This window comes from Aedes aegypti, chromosome 3 (genome assembly GCF_002204515.2).
Source record: "Aedes aegypti strain LVP_AGWG chromosome 3, AaegL5.0 Primary Assembly, whole genome shotgun sequence".
In the NCBI taxonomy this organism is placed as follows: domain Eukaryota; kingdom Metazoa; phylum Arthropoda; class Insecta; order Diptera; family Culicidae; genus Aedes; species Aedes aegypti.
In genome coordinates this window covers 272356064-272368769 of record NC_035109.1, presented here as the reverse complement: position 1 = coordinate 272368769, position 12706 = coordinate 272356064, and the positions used below count along the sequence as shown (strand labels likewise).

The 12706-nt window shown below is 35.5% G+C and overlaps 1 protein-coding gene across 1 annotated transcript in view; it reads left to right on the top strand.

The window, feature by feature from the left end:
• Positions 1-12706, top strand: part of LOC5564720 (protein yellow) — a 74757-nt gene that overhangs the window by 12206 nt on the left and 49845 nt on the right. The gene's annotated exons all lie outside the window — the stretch shown is intronic.

The following is a 12706-nucleotide window of genomic DNA, read 5'->3' as shown; positions in this document are numbered from 1 at the left end:
GGGCGCGAAACATTACCGCAGTCTCCCGAATGGATAGTATTTTTCGATGCTTGAAAGCAATTCATGTCAGCGATTTATCTTTTAGTTTGTTACGGCAGAAATGGGGTTCTGTGAGGGTCAAAGCCGAATTCCTCTAAGCAGATCGCAAACTCCAATTGATGGGTGCGAGACAGCTAAAAGCTGAAATTTATTGTCTTTATAAATTCATTCAATTATCTTATAATTGTATCGTACTCACATAAATCGGTCTGAGGATATTTTTAGTTCCGATTCCATTGATTAGCCGTAACAAATATCTTAAGAAATCTGTGATAATAGTAATTAAGGTTAGGATTATGATCTACTAGTTGTTTAAGTAACTTACTGTGATTCTTCTGTGATCAATAGCATAATATAACTTTCACTTGATTAAGAGCATTTTAACTGTTAGCTACAAATAGAAATATAAGTATTGATCAATTATTTAAGTAATTCAACTATAAATCCACACTATTACATTGCATGACTTTCCATATCACTCTACAGGCTCCTTTTGACAGATCTCTCTCATCATCAATTCTATTGCATGACATTTTGGCTTGTTTGACATTGTCATTCTGTTGCTGTGATATAATACAGCAGTGCTGGCAGCAACACTTACAATAAATTTCATAACACATAGTGTTACCAAAAAGTTACAACAGATATCGGAACCGTAAAATATTGAATTCGGCTGGTGAAGTGCTTAAACGGTTTCTGGTGCTATGCCACCCGGAAGATAATTCGAAGAAAGAAGTGATGTGAAGTGATATTTTTTGAAGTTTGGCTGGTGATACACAATTTGAATTATAGCCCATGGGTGAAATACAAAGTTCCTGAAATCGCGTGGGTTTGGCTGTGTTGTAGTGTGTGTTGTCACGGTTTTTGCGACTTAGCGGCTTTTGGCCGGTGAATATTATAATTGTCATATGTTGAAGAAACAACTGTTTGTGAAATAATATTTGCGTATGCTTTTCATCATAATGTTGAGAAAATGAACCGTGTGTTTTACGTTCGCTGAATATTTGCGAATATCTACGGCATGATGAAAAAAAAGATCAGTTCGGCGCTTGGCGGGTTTCCATGGTGATGACGGCGCCGCGACCGACTTGGATGAATTTGGTGAGATTGTTCTGGTTATGATTGTTGCTTTGATAAACTAAATACGAGCCAATTCTAAAAAGTATATTTTTAGAATTTGGAAGTGTGTTTGTATTATCATTATCCATTTGATAACGGTAATGCATACATGCGGGGCTTATCGTAAGTGAAGGTGACTTCTGAATGGACGTGTCTCTCCAGCCATTCTGAAATGGGTCACTGGATCTGCAATAGAGCTATCACCTTCTAACTCCTGGACTAAAGCTATCTTCAAAAGCAAAGGAGCATTGCAGATAGATTTTTTCCATAATATCACTGCCGGACAGTGGGTGTTAGCTGGAATACACACACACACACACACATAGTGTTACCAAAAAGTTACAACAAATCTTGTTATAACTGGAACAGAATGTTGGCTTCGTTTATCACTATTCCAAAAGTACATCATCAAGTTACAATTCCGATAGTTTCATCTAGTCGGGACAGCCCGTAGGATATCATCATCATAGCATGGTTCCATTAGGCAGATTGCCGATGATATCAATCAAAGTGTGATTACTCCCCTATTATCTTGTTCGCTCCGTTCGTGACGGCGGCAGGTGATCCTCCCCGTCCCGTTCGGTGCAAGTCCGGCATTTAGCTTCAGCAGCCAGCGGTGGGAAAAAGCTTCATTCGTTCGGGATGGATTGAGTTAATTGATACACCTCGGCGACAAGTCAATTTAACTTGGGAGCAATTTTTGCACGGAGTCTGATATGGCTGCCTATGAGCAATTCAAATTAATTGCATCACTCGTGGCGAATTGGTTCGAATGGGGTTTTATAAGAAAACAAATTAATAAGAAAACTATTTACACTTAAGTGTTCAATTATTTGAAGAAAGACGAGATTGCTAAGGTAAGCGAAAGAATATTGTGATGCTAGAAAATAAGAAACGCTTCAATGAAATCGTTTATTTGTTTGCGTACATGTTGAAAATGGTAATCCAGTCTCTAAGTCAGGGTTTGTTGACACATGAATTTACACGGTCACATTCTTGTGACTTTTACGTGATTCACGCCGAGGTGTTAATGCTTGTAATGTAAGTGAATCTAATGGACCTAGTAGAGAGTTTGCAAGGTTTAACAATAGAACACGCCAATAGTTTGACGTCACTCTAGTTAACTGATGCTCGTGGAATGTGTAATGATAATACCGTTGCTACTTTTGATTCCAGGGGTATTTTGGACGTGAGTGTGGGTTTTTTTGAAGCATAAATATTAATCTGGGCTCTTTTGTGTCTTCAGCACTTTTATTTTATTGATGTTTTTTTGGAATAACATCAACAATAACAGAGTAAAAAAGAAGATGTATCAAAAAATACCAATCAAATATTTACAAGGTACAAAACACTCACTCTGTAACCATTGTTTGATTTTTCTGCACCTCGTGGAAAGTTGTTTAGAGCATCACAAAACTATCAAATCGTCATGTTTCATAGAAATTTGAGATGGGCGACTCACTCACGAATCATCCAAAAGAGTCGACTCTCGGAAATGAGTGAACGAATCTCTGTTCTTTTCAAAATCATTCACTAGCACCAAGCATGGGGAACACTCACTCAGTTATTGCGTTTCCTTACTCACTTCTACGCAAAGTCGGGAGCGAGACTGTCGTTTCTTTAACCAAGCCGAACATTTAACTTTCAAGTGCCCATTCTACTTCTTCGGCGAGCACTAAGCGAAACAAAAAACGGTAACTGATTGAGTCGTTACCGATTCTGGAAACCGAAAGCAGCCGAATGCAATACCGAATACATTGCATACATTCTGATTCCGTTCGAGTGACATTCGGGTTTGAGTGCTGATGAGCGTTCACTGAATAGCAATCCACTCCACGGAATGATTCGCTCAGTCAGTTCAATGCATTCGGCGAATGGATGCTAAATGCGTACATTCGTGTCTCGCAGATACAAGTGTTTTGGTATTCACTTCTCTTTGCTTTCCTTCTGATTCTCGCTTTTACACAATCGGTTTCGACGCTTTCATGCTACTCTCTTTCCAGTACGGTTCAGCTTTTATTGAACATTCGGCAGCAGCCGATATTTTGCTATTTTTTATCGGTGGCCTTCGGGTGAGTGAGTGAATTTCCCTATGCTTGGCGCCACTTAGTGGCAAAATTTAGATCCAAATTTTGGATTTCTTTGGCTTACTGAACAACTATGCCGAAGACTCGATATACTAAATGCTAAATGCTAAATTTAACATATGCTCACTAACGTCTTCTAGTGGCAAAACTCAACTCAAGATTCCAAGTTTACTTTCCGGATGTCCTTGACTTTCTGAACAACCCTGCCAAAGACTCGAACTTTCAATCTTACCTGGATCAGAAGGTAGGAATAGCTTGAAATGCTCATTTTTATAGACCCTAACTTTCAATCTTATCTGGATCATAAGATGGAAATTGCTTAAAATGCTCAATTTAATATGCTTACTAGCCCCACCTTATAGCAAATTTTCGAACCAAACTGATTTCTTTCCGGGTATTCTTGACTTTCTGAACAAATTTGTCGAAGTGACGCATTTTCTATCTTATCTTGATCAGATGATAGAAAAGCTTTAAATGCTCATTAGTATATTCTCACTAACGCCACCAAGCAGCAAAATTTATTATCAATTTGTCCACCGTCCAGATGTTTTTGACTCTCTGAACAACTCTGCCGAAGACTCGAACTTTCTATCTATGTGGATCACAATATAGAGTTTGCTTAAAATTCTCAATTTGGTATGCTCACTAGTACCTCCTAGTGGCAAAATTTCGAACCAAACTGTTTGCCTTCCGGATGTCATTGACTTTCTGAACAATTTGTTGAAGATCGCTTTTTTGTAATTCATCAGGGTCTCGAGACATATCGATGTGAATTTATCTGTTTTGAGGTAATGCTAAACTTTTTGGGTTGTTGTTTGAGAGGGACTTTAACCCGAAGGTCATTCGTCCCTTAAAACTTTTTAAGGGGTGATTCAATATTAAACTAAGTGTTGCAATACTTATTTTAGTGAATCCGTCTTTATGACATTAAATTTGGTATTACGCAATACAAAAATAATTACCATGATCGTATCCAGAGGGGTAGAAGAAAGGGTGGTTATGGAAAATATCTATTTAGTAATAACAGGCTTGCTACAAAGGTGAATTTTTAATGGATGGTCTTCAGAATTTATGTTTATGGAAAATTGATGATAAACTTTTTGAATAATGTGTAGACTCCGACTAAAAATTACGCTTCTGCCAAATAATTTACAGGATGTTTGAATTTTTCAACAGTCCACAGTGTTTCTCGCGAGGAATCTGCTAATCTGATAAGAAATGAAATTCCATGAGTGAATTTGTCCAGGAATTCTTCGAATACTTTGTCAAGGAATCCGATAATACAAAACTTCACATATTCGCCACAAATTTTTCTTAATTTTTCATGAAGTATTTTGGTTTAGATTGATATGAACATTTTTAAAATAACTCCGCAAATAAACTATTCCAGAAATAGTTTTCGGGAATAACAGAAATTATTCAATGAGACCCAAGAATTCTACTTCTAATTTTCCAAAAAGCTATCCTTGATTTCAGAAGAGAATTTCCATCAAATCTCTACACATCTTTTTAACATCGAAACAATTTCTTCATGCACTCTCGCTAATGCTTGATCCAGAAATACACTCATAATTACGCTCTAGAAATTGTATTTTCTTAGAATCACTTCAAGATTTTTGTTATGTTTCTCATAAAAATGGTCCAGTTTATTGTCCTTAGGTATCATCAGTTTTTTTTTCTATCTTCATTAACGAGATTTTTAGCCCTCGGCTAGTTCATCTCGGGACCAACGGCTTTACTTCCCTTCCGAAGAAAGTCGTCACTGAAAAATTGTTTAGAGACTATCTCGGGGATGGGATTCGATCCCAGGTCCTTGGCGTGAGAGGCGTGTGTTCAAACCACTACACCAGGTCCGTCCCCAGGTATCATCAGTACCTCAAGATATTCTTTAAGAGATTGATCCTGATAACTTTCTCGTTCTTGCATCAATGACTCCATATAGTTATTGAAAAACCCATTTTCTTAAATTTTTCTATAGAGATATGTGATTAATCATAGAGTATGTTTTGAGCTACCTGTGAGAACTCCTCCAATGTTTGTTTAGGAAATTCTTCCAGCAATTAATTTACGACATAAACACCAAACCAGAAACTTCACTGAGAACATGTCTAAGCATTGTCATTGACAGGGGTTTCGCATGAATTTAATAAAAATAGAAATCAATGAAAAAGGGGTTTTCCAGTAATGTACCTTAAGTAAATTTAAGATACAGTCAACTCTCCCGGACCATCGAGTTAGGGAGGTACAAGCATATTCCGTTTTAATCACGTTCCGGTTCTGTCATGCTCCGATTTTGTCACGATCCGATTTCATCAACAAATTATTCCATTTTTATCAACACACAAAAACTTTTTTTGTTCTATTTTCAAATAATATATAAATTCATATAAACTTAATACATACTTTCGACCTTACGTTAATGTTGAGCACCTGTGATACATGGTAGGTGTCCAGTCAATCACGATTCAATAAGGTTTGAATCCTTCCTATCCACTAATTGGAGTTTTCAAACTAAGCATGGTCTGTTGGACAAGATTGACCCTCAATAGCATGGTCTGTTGGACAAGAATGACTTCAATAATCGAGGGTTGCTCTGGCCAACAACTGGAATTTATGATTAGTTGATTACGTACTTGAGAGAATTGCTTAGAACTCTCGGTATTCCTATATAACATGGCATTAAAGAATTTTCTATGTAAATAGACATAGGGCTGTCCATTAATTACGTAAAATAATTTTGGCGGTTTTGCTGGGATCTTGATCTTTTGATTTTTGATTTTTCCTCACATGAACACTAAAAGGTTAATTAGGAGTCTTATGCCAACAGCCATACGCAAAAAAGTTTCTAAGCATAGCATAAGCATAAGTATAGATGACCGTATAATTCGTAGTTGCTACTCCGTGAATGACCAGAACAATCGAAGTTGCACAGGTAATTAATGAATGGGGCTTGGGATTAGCTTACCATTCTTCAATGTGCACAAATCGAGAGCTCAAATTTTAAAGTCAATAACGGCGCCGACCACCTCCTTACGGTCATCAGGGAAAGGAAGGACTGTTAGTGTGACTACCGTTGTTATTAGAGACCGAGATCACCTCTGCATCTCCACGGTTGTCATGGAAAGGATATTGGGTTAGTGGGATAAGGTAGAGATCTGGGAGTCACCAATGTTTGGTCATGCGATCCATGATATAATCACGCCTAATCGGATTCGCGAAATAATTCGATAATTACATTGTACGCCGAACAAGTGTTCGTCACTCGCCCACGCAAGAGCAAGCGACGCGATCAATAGATCAAACACTACTAACTATCCGTGGCGCTTTTTCATTTCTCTGAGCGAATGACGCTCGACAAGTTTGATCTTGCCCTCATCACCCGCCCCCGCAGGAGCAAGCGTCAAGGTCGAAGGATCAAACACTACTCTAAAACTTTACAAAAGAGTTTCTTACAAAAAAGTATTAATTTGATGATGCTTGATCTAGTGCGTACACTTTTGAGTTTTTGATGAACTTTTGTATAACAAATGGAATGGTCTATCGTTTTGCATGGGAGATTGCATGCGATTTTCCAGCAGCCTACTTGATGACAAAACGATGTTTGACGGGACCACTAGTATATACAGTAATACCTCGATATAACGGAACTCGATTTTTATTTTCGTTACGTTATATCGAGGTTACGTTATATTGAAGCAAAATATTTTCTTTTCTAAATTTCGTTCAACATGTATTGTTTGATGAGAGAATGGACTTGAAAAGGGTGTTTTTGACTTATCGGGTATTTTCAGTCTCTCTTACATTTTTTTCAATATTTTTCCGTGTTTATTTTTTTGTATTTTCATTTTTTTTATTTAAAATCTATTTGAGATCTCTAAAAAAGTTTTGTGCTGTTATGTGGAACTCGTGGTAAACTGTTCAACACAAATCCTTTCAAAATTTCTTGACAGAATTTAATAATAATTTCCCCAATTATTCTACTATAAACGTATAACCACAGACAAACAGACGTAACAGCTAGAACAATTATCAATTTAAAACATAGTCACGTGAATATTTACGCCCAATGCTAAAAATACCTCATTTGACCAACCGTGAACTAGGTGGCAGTAGTGAGCAAACGTCAAACTCTAACAAAAGTGATGCGAGCGCCACGAGTGTCCCGTCGGCCAACTACCAAATATTAGAATTGGGCGCTATTCTGCTGTACGATGAAAATAATTAGAGTGTTACGTCTGGTTGTCTGTGGTATAACAAATTTCATGAAGAAATCATTAGAAACTCCATTAAAAACAAGAACTATGCTTGAGGGATTTTCAATGGAAAGTTTCTGAACCAATATGTGTTAAGATTATCGGCAGAATCCTAGGAGAACTTTGTTGGGGATCTGGGGAACTTTATCAGTTTTTAAACGAATTCCAGAATATATTTTTGAAATAAACAATCCATAGAAAATTTCCTAGACAGATACTTCAAGAATTACTTAGAGAACCCACTAAAAACAGAGATCTTTTTTAGGACATTCCTGGTAGAATCAATGAAGGATTTCGTTCCACACAGAAGAAGAAACTAAAGGGGTACATAGAATGGTTTTTGCATAAATTTTTGTAAAAAATCTGCAGAAACTCATTATGAAATTGCTTGAGATATTTCGAGAAGATTGTTTTTCAGGTTTTTAGACAAAAACCTATACGATTTCTTGGAATAACTTATAAAGCATTCCAAGAATATTATTGGATTGTCCTTTAAAAGGGCCGCTGGATGAAAAATGATGAAAAATTGCTGGAATAATTTATGGATCTCTAGACTCAGGAGAAAACAAGTATCGTAGGCGAAATGTTTTAAAAAATTCATAGTTGAATCCACTTTATATATTTGAGATATTATATGGTGAAATTCTTGATCAAAGACACAGTAGATTATATAGATATACTAAAAAAAAACTATTGGAGAAATGCTTGAATTTAAAATTCCTAGAATCCACACAATTCCTTGGACATATTCTAGATAAATTCCTGGAGAAAAATTTGTATGAAATGTACAGCAATGACAAAATGTTGGTTTTCCCATTGAGCTTATATCTTACTCGATATCGATGTATGACTGTATTCAGTACTTACATTGCTCTGATTTAGTATTGGTTGGTGTTTGAATATTGAAGAATGTTTATTGTACTTAATAATTCATGTTTTAATTAAAGATGGAAAAAAGAAAGGGAGCCAAATGAAAGTTACGTTATATCGAGGTAAAAGTTACGTTATATCGAGTTACGTTATAAAGAGGTTACGTTATATCGAGGTTGCGTTATATCGAGGTATTACTGTAATATGGTTTTTACTTAACAAACAACTAGAACTTTAGGTTAATTTAAGTCTATTCGTGATCTAACATAAAGCTAAACGAAAAAACGTGGAAAAAAAGTTTCCATGCATTTTTTTTCCGCCAAAACCTAACGTCGATAAATGGTGTTACTTTTTTTACACGGTTTTTGAAATTTTGAACTGAAAACTTTTTTTTCACGGTACGCATCCCTCGTGCAATAAACAGAATCGGGTGTATAGAGTAAGGTGGGGCAAAAGTTCAACCTTAGTGATATAATCAAAGTTTCCAGGAAAACAAAACAAATACCATACAGTGAACCTTCAACATAATGGCTATAAGTTTGCTGAACAAACTTGTGTCAAAATATTTATCCATTTTTAGTTATAACAGTTTCAACATTGATTGTCTTATTCGAACTTTTGCCCCACCGATGGGGCAAGAGTTCGAATCTAGTGTGGGGCAAAAGTTCGCTGACTAAAACACAAAATATCGATCCTGACATGCATACTTTACACCAGCCGTATACTTAAGTTTGACGAAAAATACACGCTTAATTTTCATCAAAAAATTGCCCAAAACCGGGTAACTGTAATATACTCAAAAATAGCAATTTTTCGCAAAACTAAGCAGAAATGTAAATTTTTGGATACAGATTTCACACGATCAGACAAATTTAATTAAATTTGAAGAGAATATTTGGATTTTAGGCAATTTGCCAATTTTTCCGTGAATTTTATATATGGGTCGAACTTTTGCCCCACTATGGGCCAAAAATTGTTTTCAAGCATTTATGCAAAAACTAGTGGGCTTCGTACCCGTGCGGTTAGTGTCACCAGGCATTTAGCCGCATCGTGCTAGGGAGTGTGGGTTCGATTCCCGCCTCAGGCCGGTAAACTTTTCGTGAGGACTGTTTTCCGACTGTGCCACTGGGCGTTGCATGCTAGTCCGTTGTCTAGTGTGGTGCTTTCTTCAAAGGGCATAAATGCCCACTGAAAGCATTAATGTATCAGTGTCTTTAAAAATAAAAATACACCTCAAAGCAACCTTATAATAGGCCTAGAAACGCCCTTACATAAAATATTTAAAAAGATATTATCTTTAATTGGTTCCATGCAACGAAAGTTTGACCAAAAATTACAATATTCACGTCGAAAAACAACAAATAGCCATAACATTTCCAAATCTCAATCAATTTTTATGATATTTGGATTGAAAGTCTCTTACTTGAATAGCATTCGAACCACTATGGCATTTATAAGATTTGTTTTGAATTGAGCTAGAAATCTTAAAAAGAAACTCTTACCCCACTCGAACTTTTGCCCCACCTTACTCTATCGAGTAATGGAACAGAAATGACTTGGAAAGCTGTTTGAGGGGGTCATCAAAGTATTTCATTATGAAATTTTGATTTCATCATACTTTTGATTACATCATACTATCATACTATGAGTCGATGTAAAAGTCTTGAAACATCGACTCATGGAGGCTTAACTGTAATAATTTTAGAAGAAAGATCATTACAATCATCAACTTATAAGATTTTGGCAATTCAAAACTTTCGCAACATAACTCCACATTTAATCAGGTAGGGCCAAAAATTCAAAAAAATGTACTTTGGCAAAAAAAATCTCAGTTGTTAACTGCGTAAGTGTTTGTAAGAATCAGCTAAACCCATTTCCTTGTAGTTATTTTTACAAAAGCGACGCACCTTATAATGCAAAGGACATTTATGTGATTATCGTTTGTTATTCTATATTACATTGATTGAAATTCTTATCAAGAAAACTTAAACTATTAATGATTTATTACAAAATCATATTGATTGCTAGGAGTCTGCAATCAACATTCATTACGAATCTATAACAATGAACAATTCAAATGCTCCTCACTGCTCCTAAACATCAATAATGTGCTTTTATATGATTAAATTGTGTCTTATCCTGACAAAACTGCAATTTTCTTTCCAAATTTGTAAAATATTTTGTCTAAGAAAATCATCCCGTTTTTGTCAACTGAAAATTGCCGATCGTGGTGATAAAAACGGAACATACCTGTAACTCAAAAATTACAAGAATAACAAACTTGCAATGTTCAGCAAAAAATGTGTATCATTACTGCCTCTACCACCCTTCTGGAGACCGACCACATCCAAAAAAACAAAAAAGTTAGACCAAAATAACTGATGTTTTGGGTCCACCCTAAGTTAAAACTTCCAGAATCAATTGACCAAGCTCAAATGGAAAGCTCGATCAAAAGTGTCTTCGATAAAGTTGTTCAAAGTAACATTATCTAAAAGCTTGCAGAAGAGCTCAGCCACAAATTTCGTCAAACATAAAACTTTGAGTCAAAATTTATACTTAAACTTTTTCCTTAAAAGATGCAAAATTCAATTACGAATAACTTCTCTAAAGACATCGAACGTCTAAAATCGACAAAAACCGAGAAAACACCTTTTTCCTGCTAAAATGTCGAATCGGACCATTGTGCATTGGTTTCTTTAGGGATGAATGTTGTGAGTGATTTTCTCTTGGATGTTATACATTTTTGCAAGGAATATTCTGAGAAAAAAAAATCTGGAGAAATGGTAGAGGACATTTTTGAAACAATTCTTGGAAAATCTCCTGGATGGGGTTTCAGCATTTCTTGGGAAATTCTAAAAAAAAAACAGCAGAGCAGCTTCTATTTGAACTTCTGTTGCAATTCTGGTTATCTAAGAATGATTCTTGATTGGTGAAGTAGTTGTTAATATAAATTCTAAAAAAACGCTAAAAAATGTGCCAGAAAGATTTCCGGAAAATATATTAAAATAATGTTTACAATTTTTTAAGGATTGTTAAAGAACTTTTGGAGAAATTCTTAGATGTATATCAATTAAAATCCCTATGGAAATCTCTCCGAAAAAATCAATGGAAAAATCCACGATAGAATTTTGGAACATATATGGCAGAGTGCCAGGAAAAATATAAGGAGTAACGTTTGACAATATTTCAAAAAATGAAACAAAAATAAATGGAATGCGAAAGACATTTTTGAAATAATTTTGAATTATTGATTCATGAGATATACATTGACAGTATTCTTGAAACAATCACTACAGGAAATTTGATTGTAATTCAAGAAGGAATTCACTAGGAAATAATAGAAGAAATCTGTTTAGAATTAATACCCAAAAAATGTCAACAGGGACATTTGGTTGAGAAATTTCAAACGAATTTTTTAGAGGAATATTTTATAACAATTTTTATGGAATATCCGCACAAACTTTGGAGTTTTATTTTCTGGAAGAAGTTTCGGTGGAATATAACTGGTTCCAAAATGTTTTTTTTTTTCGAATCGTTAATGGACATATTACCAGGAGAACAAATTGAGCCAAGACGGAGATTGGATACCACTTTGCTAAATGTGAATGAAACAGAAGAATGGATGTCTTTCATGGTTTTACGATTAAAAGAACAAATGATTATTTTTGCAAAAAATCTGTCAATAAAGGATTTCAAATATGATGTTTGCTGAGAGTTTGATGGAAAACGGAAGCGCTTTGAAGATTAGTCAAAATAAAAAGTAACATTGAAAACGACCCTGATGCTTTCCCTATCCTTCTCCCTATAGATGATCACGTGGTTTATGGTGCGATTTGTGATTTGTGAAATAGGTCCACCAACGATCAGAATTCAAATAGGTCTGCCCTCAATTAGTTACTCTTTTCCAAGAGTTCCGGCAAGCATTCTGAATATCATTGGATTAAGGATCATTTTTAGTTTTTAATTTCAAAGATTTATTAAAGGTTATCTGTGGGGATTTCTCCAATAATTTCTGTCTAAAATGCATATTTCGGCGTACAGTTCTACTATGAAGTTAAGAACTTTGATCAGGATTTCAAGTTCTGTCAGCGATTTTTGGAAAACCCTTCAAGAACTATTTGACAAACACTGATCGTTATCCGTCGTTCAAATAACAATGCTAGAATGTACAATGGCGCTTACGTCGAATATGCCAACATGGGAAGTTAAGTTCTCAAATGATGAGTATCCCATCCCATCTCCCATCATCAAAAGCTCAAATACGCTCCGCACAAACCCAATCTAATGACTATTATTGCCGTGCAAAATCAATTTGTGCGCCTTCACACCGACTAAACT